Genomic DNA, 10,920 nt, shown 5'->3' on the forward strand with positions numbered 1-10,920 from the left:
AGGTGTTGGAGAGGATGTGGAGAAATAGGAACACTTTTACACTGTTGGTGGGATTGTAAACTAGTTCAACCATTATGGAAAACAGTATGGCGATTCCTCAAGGATCTAGAACTAGATGTACCATATGACCCAGCCATCCCACTACTGGGTATATACCCAAAGGATTATAAATTATGCTACTACAAAGACACATGCACACGTATGTTTATTGCGGCACTATTCACAATAGCAAAGACTTGGAATCAACCCAAATGTCCATCAGTGACAGACTGGATTAAGAAAATGTGGCACATATACACCATGGAATACTATGCAGCCATAAAAAAGGATGAGTTTGCGTCCTTTGTAGAGACATGGATGCAGCTGGAAACCATCATTCTTAGCAAATTATCACAAGAAGAGAAAACCAAACACCGCATGTTCTCACTCATAGGTGGGAACTGAACAATGAGCTCACTTGGACTCGGGAAGGGGAACATCACACACTGGGGCCTATCATGGGGAGGGGGGAGGGGGGAGGGATTGCATTGGGGAGTTATACCTGATATAAATGATGAATTGATGGGTGCTGACGAGTTGATGGGTGCAGCACACCAACATGGCACATGTATACATATGTAACAAACCTGCACGTTATGCACATGCACCCTAGAACTTAAAGTATAAAAAAAAAAAAAAAATACTAAAAACTAGCCGGGCGAGGTGGCGGGCACCTGTCGTCCCAGCTCTCGGGAGGCTGAGGCAGGAGAATGGTGTGAACCCGGAGGCGGAGCTTGCAGTGAGCTGAGATCGGTCACTGCACTCCAGCCTGGGTGACACAGCGAGACTCCGTCTCAAAAAAAAAAAAAAGAAAGAAAGAAAGATGCAAGCACTAATCTACAACACACACTAGCAGCACCATCTGGAAAAGACCTTGGAACTAAAGTTCTGTTAAACTTTGCCAGAAGAAAATCAGGGTTAAATGGCATGTCCATAGACCAAATCAAATGGTTCTTGAGGTTGCACCCATGAACACACCTCTGAATAATACACACTTTGAATGAATCAGATGCAAGAGATTTATACACATTTGAATATAAAACGTATTTATTTAAACATACCAATGAAAAGGCTGAACTGAGAGCCACAGCTGAGCAAACTTTGATGATAATGTTTTAATTTTGGGTCAGGTCTCTACAACAATAATAAATGGAGACTGTGAGGTTTTTTTTTTTTTTTTTCTTTTTCTTTTTGAGACGGAGTCTCACTCTGTCGCCCAGGCTGGAGTGCAGTGGCGCGATCTCGGCTCACTGCAACCTCCGCCTCCTGTGCTCACGCCATGAAGACTGTGAGGTTTTACAGCTAACTCTCAAAAAATAATTTCTCTTCCTTAGAATTTGGGTGTACATTTGTAAGTGGACCCAAGAACCAATTAGATTATGGGACCAAATCCAAGTTAACATCGTTTTTATTTAGGATACGAAACATAAAGTCATACTTGAAAGTAAGTTTAACTTATTCTCACTAACTCTAAGTTCAAATTGGCTTTACAAAAATATTTCACAAAAAAAGATCATGGCGTTTGATTAAAGTTATCGTTAATTCACTCCTTCTGACGATTTTATGTTTTTTATTACCATTTCAAATGAGAGTATCTTTATATATTGTATTCCCAATTCTCTGAAAGAAATACATATTTGGTATGTTTGACTTAATAAATTATTCTTTGAGATGAAATATTGAATGCTCAGGAATAGTTTTAGATTCTATGCAATTTTAAACATCAACTAAAACCTTTTGGTGTTATTATGCTTCGATTTTGCTATTAATGCTTTATGCTTGAACATTTTGTCTTTTTTTATCTACTTAAAGACCATTGTGATAGTATGAACATTTACTAAACTCCATGTGCTCATTTCTTTTGTTCTTATTCTGTTTCCCATAACACAGTGGCAGGAGAGGGACTTAGAGTATTCGGGTCAAGGTTTCCCTGTGTCTATCTATGCACACATCCCAGTAGATGCTCTGAAAGAGAAGGACTTATTGAGGTGGCAGAGTCACTTGAGCACAGGAGTTTGAGGCTGCAGTAAGCTATGATGGTGTCATTGCACTCTAGCCTGGGCAGTGGAGTGAGATCCTGTCTCAAGAAGGAGATGGAGAAGGAGAAGGAGAAGGAGAAGGAGAAGGAGGAGAGAAGGAAGGGAGAGAGGGAAAGAGGAAAGAAGGAAAGAAGGAAGGAAGGGAGGGAGGGAAAGAGAAAGGAAGGAAGGAAGGAAGGAAGGAAGGAAGGAAGGAAGGAAGGAAGGAAGGAAGGAAGGAAGGAAGGAAAGTAAATGAGTTAATATTGGATGCTACTTTTTCTTAGAGACAGGAAATGTGCTAAACAGAAGGTCTGAAATATTAGACCATCTCAATTTCATTTCTAATTATTCCCTTGACTTGCTATGGAGCCTTGGACAAATCCTTTAATCTAATTGTTTTTCTGTTCTAAATCTGTAAAATTAGGGCTTTGATTTAGAATCCACAAACATATAGAATTGGAAGAGAAGTTTAAAATGTGGTCTGATCAAACACATTTTTCTATAAACACACATATATATGCATTATACATATATAATGTATGCATACATTCTAAAATGTAATAAATATATACATAATGTTACAAGTAGCTATATTTTCATTCTGATGAAAGGAGCACCCAAGAAGTGTTGCTAAGCAATTGCTTATTATTGAGAAAAGTTGACATATTAAACTATTATTTAATGTGGCTAGATAAGGCTAGATATTTAATTTTTCTAAAATAATGTATTAATGTACTATAAAGGAAAAGATAGGCAGGAATAAGTAAGCATGCCAAAATATGAATACAGACAGCCTCTGGGTAGACAGAATTATGGACATTTTTCTACTCTTTTACATCATCGAGTGTTTTCCAAAATTTCTCAGAAGAGCTGGTGTTACTTTTACAGTGTTAAAACACACAGTCTCAGAAAACAACATATATATTCTGAAGTTTTACCTTTCTCCATCCAGGAAAACTCAACTTCCTTGTTTCTAAACTAGAGCAGTGTGGGACTAGGTGAAAACTCTGTTAGTTGCTTAATCCATTTTCAAAGATTTTTCAAATGGCTTAATTTTATGTTACAAATGAATAACTATTGAGAGGATGAGGAGCTAAGCCACAGATGGAGAGAAAATATTGGCAAAAGATGTATCTGATAAAAGACTGTAATCCAAAATATACAAAGAACTCTTAAAATTCAACAATAAGGAAATGAACAACCCAATTTTAAAATGGTCAATTATCTGAACAGATGTCTCACCAAAGAAGACACAGAGGGCAAATAAGCATATGAAATGATGCTCAACATTATATATTCTTAGGGATTTACAAATTAAAAGAACAATGAAATACCACCACACACCTATTAGAATGACCAAAATGTAAAAAAAAAAAAAAAAAAAAAGAAAAGAAAAAACAGACAACATCAAATGCTGATGAGGAGGTGAGGCAACAGGAACACTCATTCATTATTAAATTATTAATGGTAATGAGAAATGGCACAGCCACTTTGGAAGACTGGCAGTTTCTTACAAACACACTCTTACCATATGATTCAGCAAGTATAGTTCTTGACATTTACCCAAAGGAAGTACTAGCTTGTGTTCACACAAAAACCTGCATAAAATGTTTACATCAACTTGAATCAACCAAGATGTCCTTCAGTATTTGGATGGAAGGATAAATTAACTGTGGCACATCCAGATGATGGAATATTATTCAGCAATAAAAAAGAAATGAGTTATTATACTATAAAAACATGTGGAGGAAAAGTGCATGCAGTTAAGCGAAACTGCATAAGTGCATGCAGTTAAGCGAAAAAAAGCCAATCTGAAAAGGCCACATATTGTATGATTCCAACTATGACATTCTTGAAGAGGTAAAACAACGAAAAGAGCAGTGGTTACTAGTGGTAAGCAGAAAGGAAGGGGTGAGTAGGTGTGGCACAGAGGATTTCTAGGGCAATGAAACTCTTCTGTTTGATGCTAACATGAAGGATACACTACATTATACATTTGTTCAAACCCACAGAATGTACAACACCAAGAGTGAACCTCAATGTAAACTATGGAGTTTGGTTGATGATAATGTGTCGATGTCAGTAGGTTAATCAGTTGTAAGAAATGTACCACTCTGCTGGGGGACATAGACAGGAAGGCTGTGCTTACCTGGGGGTAGAGAATATATAAGAATTCTCTGTACTTTCCAGTAAATTTCTCTGTGAACCCAAAACTCCTCTAAAAAAATCATTTACTTTTAAAAGTAAATAACTGTATTTACAAATATAAACTATCCCTGACTGTGGGGATTTTAAATCATTGGTTTTAGTGCAAGGAATCATATGGAGACAGAGGAGAAGCCTGGAGAATATTCTTGAGGACCTATGAAGGTGGTGGAGAAGGTATCAGAAGGAGCTTCAGTCTCTCTGGGAGCCTCTCTTGTCCCGTCCAGTAGAGCTGAACCCTCCCAACGATGCTGCACTCTCTTACTTACTCCACTTGCCACGCCCGCTCTGCTAATTTCCATATGCATCTGTTCCTCACTGCTGGATGCTGGACTTCTTGGAGAAAGAGTCCATGGTTCATGGATTATGGCCTCAAGGGTGCAAATAAGGGTGCTCCCTCTCTTTTTCTCTCATCGCTCTGTCTCTCATTTCTCTGTGTTTCTTTCTCTCCTCTCTTTCAGAAAGGAGAAGACTAGGAAAAGACACAAATAAAAATAATAGGAGGAAAGCCAAGAGCATGCTTTGCACAAACAGGTATTAAAACTGGGAAGGAGAGAGGAAAGGAAGAACACAGAGAAGGACCGAAGTGTCAGGGGAGGAGGGAGAACAAGGGGAGGGCTTGAAGCGGGGCTCTTTTCCTACGTATATGTAGCAGTTATAGGACCATTTGTTGAAGAAAATATTTTTCTTGCCCCATGAAATTCTTTAGCAGTGTTTTCAAAAAATGGTTAGTCACATGTGAATGAATCTGTTTCTGGACTTTCTACTGTTTCGAGAATCTATCATTTTTGCCAATAACACACTCTATTGATTAACTTTATGGTACATTTTGAAGTTGGGTATGGTGTATACTTGATTCTTGTTTTTTTACCTTTCCAAATGAATTTTAAAATTATTTTGTCAATCTCTAGAAACAAAAAAGTCACTTTCAAGATTTGTATATCTATGAGAGGAGCTCTAGTAATAACTGAGATATCCTTCCACCAGATGGATATGAGTGGGACTCAGAACCCAATTTAATTTGACTTAAAAACAGCAACGTGGCATTTCTTGTGTTTTGTGGAGCAAATAATACTAACGACAATTTTCATGCTTCTCTTCCGCAGTAGACTGCCGAGCTGCATGAGCTCCAGCTGAGGACCCCACACTGTTCCGCCCCCCACGGTGCCTGCAGTCTCCGCTCAGTCCCAGGCTGCAGTGCACGGCTCTCTGTTGACAGACTGCCAAAGCGAAGACCCACGAAAGAAGGTTAGCTCTGCAAGGAAGATCTGTCCCTAGAGGTCAAGATACGGTAAAGATGTTCTGTGCCTCTTTTTATTTTTAATAGGAGAAATTTAGATATCGTTACCCTAATGGGAAGGAATGAATGAAAAAGCAGAATCTCATGATTTAGGGAAATACTGCCAAGCGGAGGATTTGGAACAGGAGACAATAGGAGGAGGAATTTAGGGAAGAGATTTGCCTTGGTAGGAGGCTGAGGGCTCCAGAGGCCACACAGGATGTCCTTAAGAGCAGCTGCCTGGAACCAGAGCGCTGGCCTCAGCCTCTCCAAGTTCCACAACCTGAGGCAAGTTCTTCACCGCCCTGGGCCTCGGTTTCCTTGTGTGTGGAACTGGAATAATAATAGCACCTTGTCAGTGTCTTTAGAGCGGTGAGCATGGCACTGCGCGATTATGATCATGTTACTTGGAAAGTGCAAGGCAGGGGGCCCTGTGAATATGGGGACGGATTATTGAGAGTGGAAGAGAAGGCACCAAAAGAAGAGCACTCTTCTCAGACGGCCTCAGTACTGCCTTCCGCAAAGTAAGCATCAAGCTCGGTAGGGGAGAGTGAGGCTGCAGGGTTGAGATGGGGCCACGGAGGTGTCCCTACAGCGAAGGACACGTGAAAAGACCTCTCGTTTGCATCACTGGCCTCCGCTGACATCCTTTGTCCATGACCCTCTTCACCCGTGACCCTCATGGGGGAAACGTGATTTATGTCCAGTAGTAGTAAGGACTTGGGTCAACCTTGCTGGGCCACCTTTGATCCCTGGGGCTTCAGCCCCCCATGGCTGGGCCAAAACCTTCTCCTCTGTAAAATGAGGACATGATTCTTCTGAGGGAAAGGCCAGCCAGATGCATCCAAGAGGTTCTAATAGTTCTGAGACCTAGGAACATATTACAGCTCTCCTATTCCTCCTGACGAGTGCTGCCGCCCACTCACCAGCTGGCTGGTCAGAATTACACATATCATCAGTTGTACTCCAGTCAGCTAAGCTGGGCAATTAGCCTGATCCAGTAGAGTGAAAACCCTCATATCCATAAATACATCACAGCCCCACTAAGCAGGCATGCACCTCAGAAAAAAAAATTGAGCTTTCTTTTAAAATCATAAACAGAACAAATTTCATCTTTCTTGTTGTTTTAAAGAAATAAAATAGCAACTAATACTGCACATCTGATATATGACTCACAGGTAAGCAGATTTATGATTACTTAAGAAACTTAAATCCAATTGTTTAAATTGCTCTTATTCCACATAGAATTCAATTATTTGTATTTGCTGAATGCTACACAATGTAAACGTGCCAAGCTACATAGAATTAAAACGAAATACCCATAAAACAAATGTTATGACACATATGGGCAGTCAATTAACAACAGTTATCAAGCACTGTATCTGCTATGTGCCAGAAAATTCATCGAAGAAAGAAAAAATAGCTAACATATTTTAAGTTGCTCAGTTTTGAAGAAAAATTTAAATCCATTGAACACAGTATTTGCATTTCTATGACACTGAAACACTTTTAGTAGTTTGAGAGAAGTTAATCTGTAGTTTTAACAAACTGATCCTTTCATGAGAATATAAATGGCATTAGATGCTGAGTCCCATTGCACACATAAACAGGCAGAACATTATTTTAAAGTGTGAACGTCAAAGAGATCAACCCTAAAGGCGAGTGTTAACATTACTAGTATGTCATTTTTAAGTGAGTTATGGATTATTTCCTTGGTATAGTACATTTACATTTAAAGTGTGATTTGAGTTAATTGGGCTTGGCCTCATATTTTAAGACAATCAGTATCGGTAATAAGCAAAGATATTGAATTAAAATGGTGAGATAACATTTCATTTTAAAGCACCATTAAGGGTCTCTACAAATTAACTAAAAGCTCATGATTCCCTCCCACTCCATGCTCTCCAGCATCTCCTAAAATCAGCACCTCCCAAAGTCAGCTCCAATTCAGTGTTCAGACACAAAGCCCCCAGGCACCCTTGATTTTATGCTTTCACTCACACTTCAGACCCTAGCCAGCAGTGAGTCTGGCTCACTCTGCCTTCTACTCCTTCTCCACCTTCAACTCCTGCTCCCCACAATTACTATCTCACTCATCAACTTCTCTCTTGCAGATTCTTTTTTTTTTGAGACAGAGTCTTACTCTGTTATCCAGGCTGGCGTGTAATGGTGCGATCTTGGCTCACTGCAATCTCTGCCACTCAGGTTCAAGTGATTCTCCTGCCTCAGCCTCCCAAGTAGCTGGGATGACAGGTGTCTGCCACCACGCCCAGCTAATTTTTGTATTTTTAGTAAAGACAGTGTTTCACCATGTTGGCCAGGCTGGTCTCAAACTCCTGGGCTCAAGTGATCTACCCACCTCGGCCTCCAAAAGTGCTGGGATTACAGGCATGAGCCACCACACCCAGAACCCTTCCAGCTTCTATCTCTATCTTTCATTTCTGTTCCTCTCCACTTACAATCAGTACCACCAGCTGCTTCTCTTCTCCACCTGATCTCTACCTTCAACTCCTGCTCTCCCTACCTGTAATCTCCACCAGCACCATAAGACACACACACACCCACACACAGAAACACACACCAGCACCATCACCATAACCTCTGTCTCCACCACCACTACCCCCATCCCCACCACACAGCAGTTCTTGGCCTGTAAAATTTCTAAAGTCCTGTTGAAAAGACACTGTTGGGGTCCCCTACCAAGAAGCAGTCAGTGCTCCTTGGTTATTAAGCCCTGATGTGGCCCTGGACGAAGCCCCCTCTCCACTGTCCTTGTCCCTGGGCTGGGCTTCTTGGGTCTCCCCCAGACACATCTGACATGGAAATGGGCCTTGGGGAATGCGCCCCCTCCCCGCCCGGGAGACATACAGATTCCTCAACTTCCTTCCTCCTCGTCCTCATGGAAGGTCGGGGACCAAGGATTGTTTTAGGTTGTGAATAGTAATGGGCTTTTCTTACCTTGATTTCCTTGGCAGTAGAACTCCTTTGAAAACTCGGTAGCCTTCCAGTCTGTTTACAAGCCGTTCCGTGTGTCCACAGCTCCTTTAGTGAAGCTCTCAGATCTTTTTCTTTGCTTTCTCATTCTTATTTCTCATCTCTCACTCTTGTTTGTGTGTTTGTTTGTTTGTTTGTTTGAGACAGTCTCACAGTGTCTCCTGGGCTGGAGTGCAGTCGTGCAATCTCAGCTCACTGCAACCTCCACCTCCCAGGTTCAAGTGATTCTCCTTGCCTCAGCCTCTCAAGTAGCTGGGATTACAGGCACCTGCCACCACACTGAGCTAATTTTTTTTGTTTTTGTATTTTTAGTGGAGACAGGGTTTCACCATGTTGGCCAGGCTGGTCTCAAAACTCCTGACCTTGTGATCCATCTGCTTTGGCCTCCCAGAGTGCTGGGATTACAGGCATGAGCCACTGCACCGGGCCCTCGTCTCTCATTTTTAAGTCAAAGATGCCCTCCCTAGGCTGAAGAGCTTTGATGGAAAGGCCCCACCTGTAATCTACTCTTTCAGACATTTAATCAGATCACAGGTATTTAAAAATCTCAACCCTTAAATCTATGGGCTAAAAGTAGTCAGTTTTTTTCACACTGAGAGATCCAAATTTCTGACTCTATTTTTTATTTCATTTTACAAATAAACTGATCTGTCTATATAAGCTCACCATCTTTCTTATAATATATCACAACGAACCCATATTGACCCAAACAAGCTACATCGTCCTGCTTAAGTGCAAGAAGGGCTGGGCTATATTGGGAACCCACACACATACTCAGTGATCCACGCAGCTTGTTGTCAAATTACTTTGCTAAATGTCCTCATCAATTCACACTTCTTCCAGCAGTAGGTAAGAGTTTGCCTATCTATGTTCTTCAAGCATTTGGCTTTATCAGACTTTCTTTTTTGCTGTTGTTTTTCTCACAGGTCTGTGCAATAAACTTTAAGCTCCCTAAGGATTAGAACCATGTCTTCTTAATTTCTATACATCCAACTACTGGCAATCTGAAATATACTTGAATGTTGATATAATGAATGTATATAAATAAATGGTAGGATTTCACATCCGTTTTTAAAGGAAAATTTTATGAGTTCCCAGAATGCATGTATCAAAGCACCTGCCACAAGACTTTGATCTTGACAAAGCTTTACTATAATCTTCCTCAGATCACTTGGAAAACTGTGCTTTTGTGACTTTAGCCAGAATAGTAGCCAATCCAAAAAAGTAATTTCCAGCCCCCTCACCTCCACTACGAATCCATTCCAAATTTAATGCCTAAAGTTCCATTAATATGGAATAAGGCACCCCTTTTGCCCAAAGTCCTGTTAATATGGAATAATGTACTCCCTTTGCCTAAAGTCCTGTTCATATGGAATAAGGCACCCCTTTTGCCCCTATATCCTGCTCTTTTCTTTCAAACTGCAGACTCCGTGAACCTCTTGGGTATACGGTTCTCTCCTGTTTGTCAAGCTAATAAATTCAGCACTGTTTGTTTGATTTTAGTTCCAGTGGTCTTTATGCCACTGTTTGGCAATGCATACATTCATTTTCCTGTATCTCTCCTGGTCATATATGTAAATGATGCAGCATGATTTGGTGATAAGAGTTTAGTAACTGGGTCAGCCAAACTTGGATTCAGATCCCAGCTCCATCATTTACAAGGTAGTTGAAGCAAATCAATTCAGCACTTCATATTTCAGTTCTCTCCCCTGTGTAATGAGAGAGATGGTACCCAATGGACATCAATAACCAAAAGAAAGCAACTGGAACACAGAGAACTCAACGTATGCTAATAAAGTCCAGTTGATTTCCATATATGGGAAACATTTTCAATAGCTGCCACAATTTTACTTCTAAAAGCAGAGTGAGGGGAGAAAGAACTAATGGATCTTAAAGAGAATCTGAGGAGCACACCTCCCTGACAGTGACTTCCTGATCTGTAGAAAGCCAGTCTCTCTCTCTCTCTTATTTCTCTCTCTCTCTCTCTCTCTTTCTCATCTCTCTCACCTCAAGCTCTACTATTCCAAATTAGAATCAAATCCCTCATATGTGTACTTTACCACTTACATTTGATCTTCAAAATCGCCCTATAGGCAGGGCGTGGTGGCTTACCCCTATAATCCCAGCACTTTGGGAGGCCAAGGTGGGAGGGTCACTTGAGGTCAGGAGTTCAAGACCAGCCTGGCCAACATGGTGAAACCCTGTCTCTACTAAACATACAAAAATTATCGGGTGTGGTGGCGCACACCTGTGATCCCAGCTACTCAGGAGGCTGAGTGAGGCAGGAGGACTGCTTGAACCAAGGAAGTAGAGGTTGCAATGAGCCGAGATCGTGCCATTGCACCCCAGCCTGGGTGACAGAGTAAGACTGTCTCAAAGAAA

Source organism: Piliocolobus tephrosceles, chromosome 5 (genome assembly GCF_002776525.5).
Source record: "Piliocolobus tephrosceles isolate RC106 chromosome 5, ASM277652v3, whole genome shotgun sequence".
In the NCBI taxonomy this organism is placed as follows: domain Eukaryota; kingdom Metazoa; phylum Chordata; class Mammalia; order Primates; family Cercopithecidae; genus Piliocolobus; species Piliocolobus tephrosceles.